The 17,475-nt window shown below is 37.1% G+C and overlaps 1 protein-coding gene across 1 annotated transcript in view; it reads left to right on the top strand.

The window, feature by feature from the left end:
- The first annotated feature begins 8,658 nt into the window (after positions 1-8,658).
- Positions 8,659-17,475, top strand: part of LOC138329883 (neuropilin and tolloid-like protein 1) — a 129,756-nt gene continuing 120,939 nt past the window's right edge. Inside the window, exon 1 of the mRNA XM_069277176.1 lies at positions 8,659-9,088. The gene's annotated coding sequence lies outside the window, so the exon portion shown is untranslated. The remainder of the gene's footprint in view (positions 9,089-17,475) is intronic.

Genomic DNA, 17,475 nt, shown 5'->3' with positions numbered 1-17,475 from the left:
ATATGCAAAGGTAATTGAACAAATTGGTTATCTATTGGAATATTTCCAACAGATTCCTGTTAGATCAGAATAATTTCCGGCCTATTTAGATACTCCACTTAAAAGGATTGAGCATTAGTTTATCCTGTTAATAGCAATTAATTGATCAGAATGACCTAAAAGTAGAGAGTGAAAAGGACGTTTATTGACTATATATGTCAAGGAATAACAGGCTGCAGAGCTGGATTTTTGTGTTAAAGATTGAAATATAAAGATAGAATCTATCTGTAGCCTAATTCATTTGATTCAGTTAGCAGATGCTATCAGACATATAGAAACTCCCCCTCTCCCCCTCCCATAAGTGCCAAATGATATTAACTGTCCTTAGTGTTTTCTTTTTGAGTATTATAACTGATTAGTGTGACACTGACTAGGCCTCAGATGTATAATCACAGACACCTTAATTATTCAGCTATAGGGCCGACATAATAAAATCTTCCATGTTAGTGTCCTGAGATGTATTATGACATATCTGTATACTGTCAGTCTTATTCACTGATTTTGTGTACAGATATACAAGTGTTTGGGAGTTAAATATCCTATTCTACAATTCATGAGGTGGTCTAGCTACAATTAGATCCAGCTCTACAATTAGAGATACTTTCCTTAAATAAATACTTCATTGATGCTCAATTTGTTGGTTTAAAGTGGTAGGAGAATTTTTTTCAGTCTTGTAATTTAGTTTCTAAAATTTCATTAATTTACATCAAGCTGATGGTTACCAAGAATTTAAATTTGACTACAATGGCAACAAGGCCAAGGTCATAAGTCCTAAAGACCCTTAGTGCATCAAGGTCACTTCCCTTAGCTACGTGACCTTAGCAATGGCCACAGATACTATTTAATAGCCACAAGCTGAAATTATCATTCCAGGCTGAATTAAAGTAATTAGTTTTAGATTAGAGGAAATTAACTCAAGTTCATTTTTGACTTTCTCAAGGTCACATGTAACTAGCTGGACTTTAAATGGATAGTTCAGCTGCTTGCTCTGCCTATTATACATGATAACTTATAATACTTTGAATATATACATAATTAGTTCGAAAAAAATCCCTGTACTGTATAATTACATAATACAAATAAAGAGCAATGTAGAGTGTATATTGTCCACAGAATTCAATTTTTGTTTCTCCCACTCAACATGCTGGTTTACTTACCCAGCAGACAGCAAGGGGTGCTATCAACGGGATCTTTTCTTCAAGTTTTAATTAGTTTGGGAAGAGATAGTAAAATCCATCTTTATTACTTATCCCATGTACAACTAAAAAATGAAATGCAAAATATATGTTTGGGGACTAGTAAATCAACCAATGGATATAGAGTGACCTCAGAGTAATTGGTCTATATAACCAATTCTCTATACTTATTTTATCTACGTAATGAGCTTCCATTTATCTAACAGCTGGTACAGACCAATACATGATTATCACCAAAAACTGGATGTTTTTATTGCTTTTAAACCAGATTGTCTTGTATATCTTTACCAAATTAGCCAGATCACATTACATCGACATTTCTGTCGTTAGAATCCTGTCTCGATTGGACTTGCTTAGATTTATCGAATCATTTTCCAGACTCCTTGTCATTTAAACACTGAAACGCTACTCTAGCACTGCAATAGAATTTAATGAAGTTATACAATTGCTTAAGAACATTTTTCACACAATGTGATGTACAAAAAACAACCATAAATTGAAAATCAAAATTTATTGTCTCGTTGTTGAAGTACCATGGGATTAATTATTTCTTAATAGGTGTAATTCAAACGATACATTTACCATGGGAATCAGGCTTCTGTTATGAGATGCTCTTGTACAGAACTCTGTAAATCTCTTCCCTTCCACAAACCCTGTAAATCTCTTCCTTTGCACAAACCCTGTAAATCTCTTCCCTTGCACAAACCCTGTAAATCTCTTCCCTCCACAAACCCTGTAAATCTCTTCCCTTCCATAAACCCTGCAAATCTCTTCCCTTCTGTAAACCCTTTAAAAATCTTTCCATCTTGCACAAACCCTGTAAATCTCTTCCCTTCCATAAACCCTGCAAATCTCTTCCCTTCTGTAAACCCTTTAAAAATCTTTCCATCTTGCACAAACCCTAAAAATCTCTTCCCTTCTGTAAACCCTTTAAATCTCTTTCCATCTTGCACAGACCTTGTAAATCTCTTCCCTTCTACAAACCCTGCAAAATTCTTACCTCCTGTAAACCCTGTAAATCTCTTCCCTTCCATAAACCCTATAAATCTCTTCCCTTCCACAAACCCTGCAAATCTCTTCCCTTCCACAAACCCTGTAAATCTCTCCCTTCCACAAACCCTGTCTAATTTGGACTCATTTGTTCTGTTTACCCTAACATCTAGACTCTGCAAACTGTCAATATATTTTTGATGGTGAAGAATAGTCAGAGTACTTGAAGAAAAATTACCAACCAACAATCAGTACTTTTCAACTGCCCCAAGTGGCATTGAAAACAGTGACCCAGATGTGAAGGGCTTATAGGTAGAATTTCTGAATACCTTTAGCTTGACAATTGCTTTCCAGACAATTCCTGTGCTCTCTATATAATAAAGCAAATTACTTCTATGTGGTATTTGTAATAAACCAACAAATTAATTTTAAATACTGATAGTATAGTAGCGAAGAAATAGCATTTGCATATTACAGTGATCTCCTTTACATGAAGGTATCAACGGTGACTCATTATTTTGATAGTGAATCTTGTGTTGTGTTTTCTCTGAAAAAATATGGTATTATACTTGCAAACACATGCCATCACAATAATGGCAAATAACTTTTTAATATATATGCAAAGCAGAATATATTATATGGTTGTGGAATTATTCATTCTGCTGGTCCAGTTTTCTATTGTATATTACGTTGAGGCAGCACTATAGTTATTGATCACTTATCACATAGTGGAGACTTTACATGACAGAAACCATTGGTATGGCAACAAAGAATTGAAACAATTAGTTCACTCTTTAGTTTAATGTCACAGCCAGGTCATAGTATCAATAGACTTTTTTTCAGTTTTTCTATCAAAATTCAAAGCTGCCTCCTAAAAAATTAATAATTAAAAAATAGTAGTAATTAATTCTGAAGCCTTCCTTGAAGTCATCAAAGTGTTCTTGATTTAAATTCTGTATAAATACAATGCATAAATTATGAAAAAATATAATGGAATTTATGTTGATTGAAAGGGTAGATTATTAAAATATTCTGTATTTTATTGATTGATTGTGGACTTTGATGTTTCATGCATATAAACGATTGTGACAGTGACATCGTTGATGTATCAATAACTGACACAGGTTATACACAGAGCTACAGAATATTACCCACAACCTAATGGCTGCTGATCAGGTTTCTGTGTACAGTCGGGCTGAGACACAAACTTCAAGTTACAGCAGATTTTGGTTAGGAATAAAGAGATGAAGCGGTGCATCTTGAAGGTCAGTGTTTCGGCATTGTGTCTCTGTACGGCCTGTGAAGGCAGTGCCTGACTGATCTGTTCTGTCTATCAACATGTGTTCTGTCTAATCTTGTAAAGGCCATTTTATTTCAGAATAATGCATACATAGACGAAAGATACAGGAAACAATGCATAAATTGTAGTCAAATACAACTCTCAAGTGATTGAAGATTCAAGATGTTAGCAGATATTTCATGGGGTAGAATTCTCCAAGGCTACAAACTGACAGAAGAATATTGTAAAACTTTTCTGTGTTGCCAAGGCCAGCTGACATGCAAAGAATGAAAGCTTCTATAGTGAGCATCCCCAGATGATCGGAAAAACAAGATGGCAATTTGTAAAACGAAAGATTATGCTATCAGATCAATAGATTAAGAAACAATGTCACAGTCAATTGGCTTTTATAGATAATGTTGGTCGTTAAAGACTTGGCTCTCCTAGTGTTAGAGTATTCTATGACTGATACAGATGATAATTGTCTACTTAAGATGAATGTAGTTTCATGGTTTAATTTCTTTGATCCATTTGTTTAGCAGATCCATGTTATGAAATACCATAAGCATTGAAATTGATGACTGGAGTTGGCATTTACCTTAATAAACTTGTTAATTAGAGCTTTTTGATTTGAACATAGGAGAGGAGTCGGGGAAGGTGTGATTAATTCAGATGTATAAACATTTAAAGATGGCATTTCTTATACTGGGCCATTTTTGCGCAATGTTTTTTAGGGGGATGTTGATGAATTGAATGTTGTGTCTTCTTGTAGTGGCGCCAACTGTTTTAATTTCATGTTTCAAAGTCCAACCTCACTGAAACTTATTCTTCCAATTAAGAGTAAGTACACATGATATCTCAGAAAATCATATACCATGAAACTGGTGCAAAAAGGCATATTATAAATCTGGCTGTCTGGTTTTCATGTGGTTAAGTTTGTCTCTTAAGCAGTCCCTCTCTGTGTCATGAACGTGAATTCCATGTGGGGCAGCCCCAGGTACTGGCAATGGCATGTCTGTGGTTTTTCTCCAGGTATCAGCATTTCTCCACCTCCATAACATGACACATAAAACCCTGACTGTCAATAGGATGTTAAACTAACAAATAAGCTACTAACTATGCAAGTCTTTGGTTTCATTTTTTCTAACTCGGTGTATCCATTTACCATATAACTCCTATGGTCAGTTTTAAATCCTTGACAAGTTAAGTTTTGGCTTGCATAGCTTTTATCTGGCTGTATCTAAGGCAACATTATATTACACTTGAGTTATTTTTATTTTGCAGAGGAAATTTGATATTAATTAATTGATTACCTACATAATACCATTTGTTAAATGGCCTGACCAACATTTTGTGACTTTATCTCTGAGGGTTCTCACTGCAATTCTGTTGAGTTTATGTGCATTTAAAAATGTTTCTGTCAATTTAAGCATGCTAAGAGCAAAAAATTTGATGTGTGACAAATTATCTCCCCTGAGACTACAGAATGAAATTATAATTAGTAGGCTTAACATGCTCTGACAAGAATTGTGTGTGACATCTCTTTGGAGGGTTTAATCCAGAAAAATATAATCAACAGTGACAAAGGCAGCTGTATGTGCATAATATGTCACTTTCTAAAATACCTTGTGTGCCATGGGCCCTGATTGATAACAAGGGGCTTGATTGGTACCAAGGGTCCTGATTGGTTTTGAGGGCCCTGACTGGTACCAAGGGTCCTGATTGGTTTTGGAGGCCCTGACTGGTACCAAGGGTCCTGATTGGTTTTGAGGGCCCTGACTGGTACCAAGGGTCCTGATTGGTTTTGGAGGCCCTGACTGGTACCAAGGGTCCTGATTGGTTTTGAGGGCCCTGACTGGTACCAAGGGTCCTGATTGGTTTTGAGGGCCCTGACTGGTACCAAGGGTCCTGATTGGTTTTGAGGGTCCTTACTGGTACCAAGGGTCCTGATTAGTTTTGAGGGCCCTGACTGGTACCAAGGGTCCTGATTGGTTTTGAGGGTCCTTACTGGTATCAAGGGTCCTGATTGGTTTTGAGGGCCCTGACTGGTACCAAGGGTCCTGATTGGTTTTGAGGGCCCTGACTGGTACCAAGGGTCCTGATTCGTTTTGAGGGTCCTGACTGGTACCAAGGGTCCTGATTAGTTTTAAGGGCCCTGATTGGTACCTAAAGGGTCCTGATTAGTGCCAATTGGCTGGCCCTGATTGGCGCCAGGGGTCATGATGGGTGCTGCGGGGCCTCAGATTGGTTTTGAGGGTCCTGATTGGTACCATAAGGCCTGCTTGGTTTTGAGGGGGCTGATTGGTTTTGGGGGGCCTCAGATTGGTATTGAGGGTCATTATTGGTACCATAAGGCCTGATTGGTTTTGAGGGGGCTGATTGGTTTTGAGGGGCCTCAGATTGGTATTGAGTGTCATGATTAGTACCAAGGGGGCCTGATTGCTGAGCAACCTGTCTATGCGGTATATTTTTTTGAATGCCATTAAATTTCCTTAAAATGTTTAAATTTAGTCTATCAGTAAATTTTAACCAAAAGTGATGGATTGGAACCTAATCTGGCTCATGGATTTCCATATGAATCCTGAAATTGTGTCTGCTGTCATTTATGCTATATATTTGGATCTATACTAATGGTTAATGCTGGGTTACTAACGTTGAGTTGTTATTTCATAGTTGACTCTGAAGTTTTTGTAGAACTTAAAAATGTCTTTTGAATACGAAATTAAGATCCTATTTAGATGGAGTTTCTGGAGTTGGAACCTTGATAGTTGTATGTATATATGTGGAGCTATAGTGTGTGGGAGTAGGCTAACTATAGTATTGAAGATGATGTATAAAGAGCTGCAGTCTATGGACAGTCTCATTGAGGCTGTAATTAGGCCTAGTCTTCTAAAGTGGACACTGAAGCTGTATATAGGGGGCCAGTTTCTTGAAATTACATTGAAATGGTATTTATATTAGAGAGTCTCTGGAGTTGACATCATGGGCTGAATGAAAAGCCAGCCTTTTGGTATTGACATTGAGTCTGTTTCAGAGACAGTTTTGGGGTTTTTATTTAAAGCCTAGCATTAAACATAAACCAGAGCCACACTAAGTCTCAAAATGTTACATAAAGAGTTAACTGATTAATATTCTTTTGGTCCGAGTTGAGAATTTGAGGCCGACACTAATATGGCATTGGGATTAATGTATTTAAAAAGAGTCTTTTGGAGTTGATATTTTGTCTTTAATTACAACTAGTTGTAGAACAGCCATTAAAGTAATATTAAAAGGAGGTGATACGAAGGCTAGTCAGTATTATGGGCCAACATTAATTCTGGTATTGGAAATATTAGACTCTGTTTGTTTGGAACAGAAAATTGAGCCTACCATGGGCTACTGATGAAGAAAATTACATTTTTACTGGGAAACACTAAACTGTACCATAAAAAGACCATATCACTGTTTCCATGGTAAATTGGTCATCGGAATTGCTTTTGAGTAGCTTCGGTTGGTTCATATGACCGAGGGAAAAAACAGCAACAGAGCGGCCGGTGGAAGTCGGGCATAATTGTAGTTACAGTGGAAGGTATTTTATATGGGGAGGATGTAATAACTTCTGTGGAGGGTCACACTCGGAGGGAAGGGAAATAGCCTGCCCTCGTAAACAGGCTGCTCCAAATGGCCAGATAAAGTCATTGAGAACATTTTGTAAATTGGATGCAATAAATGTTTTGTTATGTATGAATTGGGATATTTTGCTCCACACACAAATATCCAATACAGTTTCAGCATAACTACCTCCACTGGTATAGCTGTGGTGTAACTATTGCCTGGTTTACTGTGAAGTATTTTGTTGTTGACCATACAAGTTTGGCAATTTTTTTTTCTTGATCTAGAAAATCAAGATAGATTTTTTTATGAACAGATATTATTGTAGATGCAGACTTAACAATATTTTATGCTCAGGGTGAGTGAGGTGTTGGATGGGAGAGGTGGTAGCTGTCAACATTCTATTACACCGTGTGTGTTGCCTGTTCCAAATCCATGTTGTTCAGTTACCAAGTGTTGCAGTACATGAACTGTTTAATGTTCCTGAAATTGCATTTGTTTCCATTTTTTCCTTGGCAGTTATAGCATTATAAATTGTTTATAATTAATCATTCCATTGTTGGAAAGTTAAAATCAGTATGTTGTAAATACCAGTATACAAAATTGAAAGTTGACAAATAACAGAAAAAAAATTATGATTCAACCAGAAGATTGATGTCAATTTTTGCTATGCTATGCCGGTATTGTAACTTTACTAAATCTATATATTTCTTATTCTTGCAATTTGTTAGCCTTAATTATACAAGGTATCCTGAACCACTTATGTTAGAATCGGCTACACATGGTACACGGTATAAATAAAACAGTAGGATGAGAAGGACAAACCTAGACATTCCAATTATGTAAAGCCATTTAACAAACCACGTGCTTTACTGTCTCCCCGCGGCGCAGTTATCCCCTCTTACAAGGTTTTGAAGCTCGTCCAAAACTTACAAGTGTATAGGTTCTGTAGCTGTTTGATGAATAAGATTTTGATAAACCTCGTCAGTACATGTCGTATGTTTATATTTATAGTTTTGGTCAGCTTCAAATTCTTACAATGTGTAAGCTCTCTCAAACGTTGAAGTAACAAGTTAAAAATAGAATCATTTTATCAAAAACAAAGTTCAAATATCTTTTCATGAAGACAGTGTTATTGGCACTGGAGTAATTTTTTTCAGCATTGAGCTCCATAGGAAGGGAATGATATTGCAGTTAGCTTGAAAGGCATGTATGCGTTACCACATGTGGAGACAGCCCACATTATGCACAGTATGTGGTGCCCTGACGGCACCTGGCAAATACCAAAATAATTCACATTGAAGGAGGTCAATTTAGTTATTCAAATATCAACTTTGGTAACATTAGATAATTTCAAATTGAAATGGAAGCGCGATATAATTATAATCCAAACAGCATTTGAATTGTCTGTTTTGCATCCTTCCTGTGTTGCAGATAATTAACTTGCTATAATGACATCATAAGATGCTGCTGTGCTATAGAAGGTGTTTAATTGAATCCCTTTAGCTGTAAGATGACCCTCCACTACTCCTGTGATGCTGCCCACCAGTGTTTGGAGGGTGATCCTATATGTAGTACTGTCTTCGCTCTTAGCAAAACGAGATAGCATTGTGTACGATTTACTGATATTGATCCTGGGCAGTATTCAAAGCTTGATTCATAAGCATACAGAGAGACACATGCTTGCCGACTTTCGTGGTAGAGGTAGTGCTTGTTCCCAACACTGGCCCTCGACACTCCACCTACAACTTTAATACCATTTTGTCCATTCCTGGCTGTCTTGTTCAAACATTGACAAATATTTGGCTGTTGTCTGCTGGAATAAAAGGCTATGCCTGGCCGACCAAGACCCAGACTCCAAGTGACACGATAAGATGGATGTTCTGTGTGAAAGTTAGGACTTAGCGTCAATTTCTTCTTCAAACATGGATATATTTGTATTGCAATTTTGGATAATGTTTACAGCGCAGAATTAAAACGGGTCAAATCAAAGGTAATTATAACTTCATTACAATCTCTTATATCTAATCCCAATTTTCATTGAGTTTTTTTTCAAAGTTTGATTATTCCTTACGTTGCGAGATCACTCCAATAGGTGAGTCCTACCCTCCAGTGGTTAGACTGTAGTCAGACTATCACAGTATTTCTTCTAACATCAAAATTAAATTTTCAAGAGGATGGCAGTTAATTGATTATTTTTATATCACTTTCAGTTTGTTTCTGGGTTTGTAGTATCAGCAGAGAGATTTGAGATCAGTAACGGTACATAATTGATTTGGTTTGCCCTTGTATGGTAATCAAAGCTATATGTAGTCCTATCTTAAATCAATCGTCAATTCATACTGTCAAGTTGTCTGACTTTTTGTCAGCTTATGTCCTCATCAAACTGCAGACATAGAAACAGTGTTGTATTGACAATAGGTGTGTTAATTGATGTGTTACATTACAATAATTACTGTTTATAAATGTAGTACTGATTTTGTCTGTATGGTGGTAATGTAAGTGTTACTTAGTGTACCTACAACTGGTGGTGATGTAGGTGTTACTTAGTGTACCTACAACTGGTGGTGATGTATGTGTTACTTAGTGTACCTACAACTGATGGTGATGATGGTGTTACTTAGTGTACCTACAACTGGTGGTGATGTTGGTGTTACTTAGTTTACCTACAACTGGTGGTGATGTATGTGTTACTTAGTGTACCTACAAATGATGGTGATGTTGGTGTTACTTAGTTTACCTACAACTGGTGGTGATGTATGTGTTACTTAGTGTACCTACAACTGATGGTGATGATGGTGTTACTTAGTGTACCTACAACTGGTGGTGATGTTGGTGTTACTTAGTGTATCTACAAATGATGGTGATGATGTTGTTACTTAGTGTATCTACAACTGGTGGTGATGTATGTGTTACTTAGTGTACCTACAACTGATGGTGATGTATGTGTTACTTAGTGTACCTACAACTGGTGGTGATGTAGGTGTTACTTAGTGTACCTACAACTGATGGTGATGATGGTGTTACTTAGTGTACCTACAACTGGTGGTGATGTATGTGTTACTTAGTGTACCTACAACTGATGGTGATGTTGGTGTTACTTAGTTTACCTACAAATGATGGTGATGTTGGTGTTACTAAGTTTACCTACAAATGATGGTGATGTTGGTGTTACTTAGTTTACCTACAAATGATGGTGATGTTGGTGCTACTTAGTGTATCTACAACTGATGGTGATGTAGGTGTTACTTAGTGTACCTACAACTGGTGGTGATGTTGGTGTTACTTAGTGTACCTACAACTGATGGTGATGTTGGTGTTACTTAGTGTACCTACAACTGGTGGTGATGTTTGTGTTACTTAGTGTACCTACAACTGATGGTGATGTTGGTGTTACTTAGTGTACCTACAACTGGTGGTGATGTTGGTGTTACTTAGTGTACCTACAACTGGTGGTGATGTTGGTGTTACTTAGTGTACCTACAACTGGTGGTGATGATGGTGTTACTTAGTGTACCTACAACTGGTGGTGATGTTGGTGTTACTTAGTGTACCTACAACTGGTGATGATGGTGTAACTTAGTGTACCTACAACTGGTGATGATGATGGTGTAACTTAGTGTACCTACAACTGGTGGTGATGTTGGTGTTACTTAGTGTACCTACAACTGGTGGTGATGTTGGTGTTACTTAGTGTACCTACAACTGATGGTGATGTTGGCGTTACTTAGTGTACCTACAACTGGTGGTGATGTTGGTGTTACTTAGTGTACCTACAACTGGTGGTGATGTTGGTGTTACTTAGTGTACCTACAACTGGTGGTGATGATGGTGTTACTTAGTGTACCTACAACTGGTGGTGATGTTGGTGTTACTTAGTGTACCTACAACTGGTGATGATGATGTGTGTAACTTAGTGTACCTACAACTGGTGATGATGATGGTGTAACTTAGTGTACCTACAACTGGTGGTGATGTTGGTGTTACTTAGTGTACCTACAACTGATGGTGATGTTGGTGTTACTTAGTGTACCTACAACTGGTGGTGATGTTGGTGTTACTTAGTGTACCTACAACTGGTGGTGATGTTGGTGTTACTTAGTGTACCTACAACTGGTGGTGATGATGGTGTTACTTAGTGTACCTACAACTGGTGGTGATGTTGGTGTTACTTAGTGTACCTACAACTGGTGATGATGGTGTAACTTAGTGTACCTACAACTGGTGATGATGATGGTGTAACTTAGTGTACCTACAACTGGTGGTGATGTTGGTGTTACTTAGTGTACCTACAACTGGTGGTGATGTTGGTGTTACTTAGTGTATCTACAACTGGTGGTGATGATGGTGTTACTTAGTGTTCCTACAACTGGTGGTGATGTAGGTGTTACTTAGTGTACCTACAAATGGTGGTGATGTAGGTGTTACTTAGTGTACCTACAACTGATGGTGATGATGGTGTAACTTAGTGTACCTACAACTGGTGATGATGATGGTGTAACTTAGTGTACCTACAACTGATGGTGATGTAGGTGTTACTTAGTGTACCTACAACTGGTGATGATGTTGGTGTTACTTAGTGTACCTACAACTGATGGTGATGATGGTGTTACTTAGTGTTCCTACAACTGGTGGTGATGTAGGTGTTACTTAGTGTACCTACAAATGGTGGTGATGTAGGTGTTACTTAGTGTACCTACAACTGGTGGTGATGTTGGTGTTACTTAGTGTACCTACAACTGGTGGTGATGATGGTGTAACTTAGTGTACCTACAACTGATGGTGATGTTGGTGTTACTTAGTGTACCTACAACTGGTGGTGATGTAGGTGTTACTTAGTGTACCTACAACTGGTGGTGATGTAGGTGTTACTTAGTGTACCTACAACTGGTGGTGATGTTGGTGTTACTTAGTGTACCTACAAATGATGGTGATGTTGGTGTTACTTAGTTTACCTACAAATGATGGTGATGTTGGTGTTACTTAGTGTACCTACAACTGATGGTGATGTTGGTGTTACTTAGTGTACCTACAACTGGTGGTGATGTAGGTGTTACTTAGTGTACCTACAACTGGTGGTGATGTAGGTGTTACTTAGTGTACCTACAACTGGTGGTGATGTTGGTGTTACTTAGTGTACCTACAACTGGTGGTGATGTAGGTGTTACTTAGTGTACCTACAACTGGTGGTGATGTTGGTGTTACTTAGTGTATCTACAACTGGTGGTGATGTAGGTGTTACTTAGTGTACCTACAACTGGTGGTGATGTAGGTGTTACTTAGTGTACCTACAACTGGTGGTGATGTTGGTGTTACTTAGTGTACCTACAACTGGTGGTGATGTAGGTGTTACTTAGTGTATCTACAACTGGTGGTGATGTTGGTGTTACTTAGTGTACCTACAACTGGTGGTGATGTTGGTGTTACTTAGTGTATCTACAACTGGTGGTGATGTAGGTGTTACTTAGTGTATCTACAACTGGTGGTGATGTTGGTGTTACTTAGTGTACCTACAACTGGTGGTGATGTTGGTGTTACTTAGTGTACCTACAACTGGTGGTGATGTTGGTGTTACTTAGTGTATCTACAACTGGTGGTGATGTAGGTGTTACTTAGTGTACCTACAACTGGTGGTGATGTAGGTGTTACTTAGTGTACCTACAACTGGTGGTGATGTTGGTGTTACTTAGTGTACCTACAACTGGTGGTGATGTTGGTGTTACTTAGTGTACCTACAACCGATGGTGATGTAGGTGTTACTTAGTGTACCTACAACTGGTGGTGATGTAGGTGTTACTTAGTGTACCTACAGCTGATGGTGATGTTGGTGTTACTTAGTGTACCTACAACTGATGGTGATGTAGGTTGATTAGAGACCTGATATTTGGCTTGTAGTATGCTGGAATGAAGGGCTATCAAATCGGTTCAATTGAATTTAATATTGTGAAATGTACAAAGTATTTTTTAATCAAGGTCTTCTTGACAAAGGTGGGTCCTATATACCTGAATTGTTGTCTTAAAGCATTCTAGAATGAAGGGACATACCATCTAAGGTGACCATTAAGGCCCATGGGCCTCTTGTTGCAGTTTTAATGGTGATTACTCCCATGATGTTGTTGGCGGTATTGCTGGCAGAGTTGATATAGATGGTGGCTAAACTGGTAAAGCATCTGGTGGTGACAGTACAAGTAGTGAAGATTTCATGATGGCACCATTAATGTATTACTGTGAGATAGTCAAATGTCATCAGTTAAGAGGCTTAATGATGGCACCATCAATGTATTACCGTGAGATAGTCAAATGTCATCAGTTCAGAGGCTTAATGATGGCACCATCAATGTATTACTGTGAGATAGTCAAATGTCATCAGTTCAGAGGCTTAATGATGGCACCATCAATGTATTACTGTGAGATAGTCAAATGTCATCAGTTCAGAGGCTTAATGATGGCACCATCAATGTATTACTGTGAGATAGTCAAATGTCATCAGTTCAGAGGCTTAATGATGGCACCATCAATGTATTGCTGTGAGATAGTCAAATGTCATCAGTTCAGAGGCTTAATGATGGCACCATTAATGTTTTACTGTGAGATAGTCAAATGTCATCAGTTCAGAGGCTTAATGATGGCACCATCAATGTATTGCTGTGAGATAGTCAAATGTCATTAGTTCAGAGGCTTAATGATGGCACCATCAATGTTTTACTGTGAGATAGACAAATGTCATCAGTTGAGCAACAATGATGGTTGTGTTAGCTAGTATGGTGGCAACATAGCTCTGGTCAAATTGTTATTATTTTTCCAGAATTCTTTTTTATTCAAAATCTTTCTGTAGTAATTAACTATGGCACCAGATAAAGTTATAAGTAAAGTCAGTGATGGTATATCTGATGGAAGTTATACATAGCTTAATTCATTGATGAAGTTAGATAGAGGCGTTAGGGGGAATTAGGTCATACAAGTGATGATGGTGGCATTAGTGGTTTTGAAACATTGATGATTGTTTTACCTAAATGATATATATGATGGTATACTAGTAGTGTGTTTTGATATACTCAAGTGTAATAACACTTTTGTATAGATACAAATACATACATGTGCTGGGTTGCATCAGGATAAATATGTGTATAAGCCTAAGTTTTATATCAGACACATTAAAATGCTTATGCTGTCCTCAATAGAATCAAATCAACACTTTTTTATGTGATGACTTAGAGGAACTCCTGTTTATATGTTCACCATCTCAGAAACACCAGGGCTCTGAGACCAAAAATACATCTTTGGATGTGTACCAAAATACATTTAAAAGATCTCATAACAAGATTGATTACCAAGTGAAAAACATAGATTCCACTACCGTCATAATTTATAGTGGAGAATATATCCCTCTGTGTTTTATTGTAGAAATATCAATATTGTGAGTTGGATACGATAAGTAATCGGTGTATGTAATGTTGTCTGTGAGTTTGTATTTAACCATCACAGCTGACAGAGTGCATCCATGTAGTGTAGTGTTCATTGATGCCTTTGGCTGACAGCTGTTAAGACTAAGCGCTAAAATATCGCTATTTCCCAATCGCTCATTGCCACAACATAACACTAACTTAAGACACATATTTACCAATAGTAATGGTAACTGATATAAATTCTGGATGGAAAGTGCAGGTCAGAGAATGCAATCCAATTTTCGTGTTACAGATCCAAGTAATTGAGAGGCTTTCTTGCCTGGCCTCGGGGTAAGTATTGGGCTGTACTAGCACTATGGACAGAGCTCCTTGTTGTTAGTATTCTGTATCATATCACAATTCTATGGAGTCAGATGAATTAATATACAGAGGATTCCGCTTATTTGAATAAGTCATTTTCCAGAAGAAAATATGCAAATAACCGGAGTATTCGAATAGGCGGAGATGACATTTTGCACCTTCGTTTGACCCCACACATATGTATGACTATGTTAACAGGCAAATAGATATCGTTTCGTTTACTTGATAAATACGTAAATTATTTACACTTAAAACGAACAACAAGTAATTATTTTCGAAGTTGTAAATTGATTTTAATTGTTTAATAACAAAAAATATTCCAATATTAGATTCTTGTTTACATTAGATTGACACATGAATCTTTGAGAAACAGCTAAACGATCGATATCAAATGCAATAACTAAACAGGATTGAATTTGTGTCTACAATTCTGAACCTAAATAATAAACAAATTTACGTACATTTGCCTGGCAAAATGAACTTACGATCGTGATTTAACTTCAAAGTGCCGTGTTGATTTTACACTTAAACATTGATGTCACTATTTTTTAATTCTATCGAGGTATGAGAAAAAAAATTGTTTGCAAATTGTGTGAATACGCGTAAAACCTGATAAAATTAAAAAATAGTGACATCAATACTTATAATTAATTTCATACTCTATTTGATAAAATGAAGTATGTTTAAATGTAACATTATAGTGGTTTTTTCAAAGGATTCTTTTTTCCGAATCAATACGCAAAGTCAATGTCTCTATTGTGATGTCACGATAACGTCGGGGTTTCGCGCCATTCTCAGATTTTTTTCATAGTGGTATGCAAAAAAAATATTGGCCAATCAGAAAGCCAGATTTGGTATGAAAACAAAGAAAAATTGATTATATGTGTATGACTTCGAAAATGGCGGCAGGTGATGAAGCCATGCTAAATGTGTTTCGAGAATTCTCCCTGTATTGATGATCTATACGGCGAATAGCTTGATAACATTTCAGAAATTAATGCATATTCAAGTAGCAATGAAACAACGTAGCAAGTATCTTTTGTATCCTACATACTGTATGAAACATGCGGTAGTCATTGCACGCCGACTTTGCATGCTTTTATGTCTCGTTCAACGAGACGCTTGATACGCACACGTCTGTCATAGTCAACAAGACTTTGTTAGAACGAGACTACTCATGAATGGCGATTGTTGTAAGGCATGGTTTAGCCAACCGATCGCGAACTAAGGTACGTTACGTTAATAAATAAACAAATTTGAAAGTGCAAATGCTTTAATTAGATGTTTGAGTCAGTGATTATACTAAAGTAATAATCTAACGTTGCTGTTGCAAATCGTAACAGCGTTGAATACCTTTGCAGATTCATGCATAAAATAACAAGCCATACAATAATGTTAATCTGTCACCATGATGATTTTTAGTAAAATCGAAGTATCTTGAAACATATATCAGCAAATTTCGCTAAAAATATATTGCAAAATTGAAAAATATTCGATTTTATTTTTAGAATTTCCCAAATATTTTATTCGAATAACCGGAGGTCATGTAAAAGTCTATTCAAATACACGGAGTTGAAAAACACAGATAAAGAAGGAAAAAATCAGGACCGCAGTATTTTATGCAAATAACTGAAATATTCAAATAACCGTTTTTCGATTATGTGGAGTCCTATGTATATAGAATTGTCTGACAGGGACATAAATTGTCAAGTAGTATAGGGACATAAATACCTGTAGAATTGTCATGCTGGATCATAAAGCCTAGGAATTGGTCCAAGGTTGGATATATACATGTACTTTTAGAACTGTCATGCATGGCCAAAACCCATGAATTGTGTGACAGGTTCCGTGAGATTTGTTAGGGTAACTTGTTTTTTATTTGGCCAAGGATTTATAAGTGAGAAGGATTCGTGACTGTCTCTTTACATTACTAAACACCACGCGAGACGCCTATGAACCGGGAATAAAAACTGTTTTTCTCAACAAATACTTGTCTTATCGAGTAAAACGAAACACCATTGTAAAGTTTATTAAATTTCACGACGTATATTACTTGCTTTAAAGACGGAATATTTAGAGGATATGTCTTAAATTTTCGTTAAAAAAGATCGACAGCTCATGAAATGACGGCCCCGCTTCAGAAAGTAAGACGGTAACCATCGCACCCGCAAGCTACATCAAAGGCTGCGCCGGCGGATATCAAAGGAAAATCAGTCGTCGCCCAACGTCACGGTCAGTGCACAAACACAAAAGCGCCTGCCTTGGACTTCCCCAAAACCCAGTGTGACTTATCCTTCTCATATACGTCCTTGATTTGGCACAGCACCAAAATAATAATCCAAGTCAAACATTTTAACATCATTACTATAATGGCTTCATTTCTTTACTGATTTACGTAACATATTAATTTTAAATCCAATTGAATTAATTGTATAAACTTGGCAAGCTCTGATTATTGAGGCTTTTCAGTTTCCGATCCAGTAGGTGCACTATTATATGTAACAATTATATTCTCAGATTTTCTGTTTTATTCTGCAGCATATCTGATTAAACCCTTGGATAGATTGCAAAATGAATTGAAATTATCTAATAGTTAAAGCTAGGATGAAACATT

The sequence above is a fragment of the Argopecten irradians genome, chromosome 1, assembly GCF_041381155.1.
Source record: "Argopecten irradians isolate NY chromosome 1, Ai_NY, whole genome shotgun sequence".
In the NCBI taxonomy this organism is placed as follows: domain Eukaryota; kingdom Metazoa; phylum Mollusca; class Bivalvia; order Pectinida; family Pectinidae; genus Argopecten; species Argopecten irradians.
Note: the sequence above shows the minus strand (reverse complement) of the source record. Positions and strands in the feature narration are given on the sequence as shown.